This window comes from Octopus bimaculoides, chromosome 30 (assembly GCF_001194135.2).
Source record: "Octopus bimaculoides isolate UCB-OBI-ISO-001 chromosome 30, ASM119413v2, whole genome shotgun sequence".
Classification (NCBI taxonomy): domain Eukaryota; kingdom Metazoa; phylum Mollusca; class Cephalopoda; order Octopoda; family Octopodidae; genus Octopus; species Octopus bimaculoides.
In genome coordinates, this window is record NC_069010.1 from 7,355,832 (window position 1) to 7,356,968 (window position 1,137).

Consider the following 1,137-nt stretch of genomic DNA (forward strand, 5'->3'; position numbering starts at 1 on the left):
TGGTTAGTTCTTTTCAATGATAAGTTTATTTTTAGCCTTTTAAAGGAATGGCAAATTTAATTTTTTTCTATATAATTTCTGTACATCACCTCCAAACCTTCAAATATATATATATACCGGAGTAAGCACATGAAATGTGCAACAAGGTGAAAAAAAGAGTACTCAAATACCAGAGGTAGAGTAATATGCTTTATTTAAAAGCAGCAGAACTATAACAAAAAGCTGTTACTCAGAGTTTCACGTTCCCGTTCATCGGACAGTTTTGTTTAAAAAAAAAACAAAAAATACTGTCTGATGAACGGGAACGTGAAACTCTGAGTAACAGCTTTTTGTTATAGTTCTGCTGCTCTTAAATAAAGTATATATATGGATATGACTCAGGTAACGAAAATACATGCCTCTCTCCTCATTCACTTAAGAGAAATATACTCATCATCATCAGCGTCATTCAACATCCGTGCTCCATGGTTTAACAGGAACCGATGTGTCCGTAGACTGCATTATGCTCCATGTGTCGGCTTTGGCATGGTTTCTATGGCTGGATTCCCTTCCTAATGCCAACCACTTTACAGAATGTACTGGGTGCTTTATAGATGGCACCAGCGCTGGTGAGGTCACCATGCAACACTACAACCTCCACCACTGCCCTCCTGCAAGACCATAAACCCTGGGGGAGGTGGTGGTGGTGGTGAGGGTCAGCTTCATGCTAGGGGGACAAGAAGGATTACTATGAGAAGGGTGGGTGGAGCATTTCAGGTTCTAGTAGAGGGATCTACTTGGCTACTCACGTCTAGTTGGGGGAGAAAAGAGGAAAGAAAGAGAAAAGGATGAGAGAGAGAGAGTGAGGGGGAAAGACAATGACACAGAGAGAGAAAGAGAAAGACAGACAGTAACAGAAAGAGAGAGAGAGAGAAATTATTGTTGTTTATTAATTGAACCTGGATGGCATAAATGCTTTCTCTCTCTTCATACAACTGAAGAGAAGTATATAGGCGGAGGAGTGGTTGTGTGGTAAGTAGCTTGCTTACCAACCACATGGTAACCGGGTTCAGTCCCACTGCGTGACACCTTGGGCAAGTGCCTTCTACTATAGCCTCAGGCCGACCAAAGACTTGTGAGTGGATTTGTGTGTCTGTG

General features: G+C 41.8%; 1 protein-coding gene across 1 annotated transcript in view; it reads left to right on the forward strand.

The window, feature by feature from the left end:
- Positions 1-1,137, forward strand: part of LOC106870580 (protein polybromo-1) — a 142,866-nt gene that overhangs the window by 81,720 nt on the left and 60,009 nt on the right. The gene's annotated exons all lie outside the window — the stretch shown is intronic.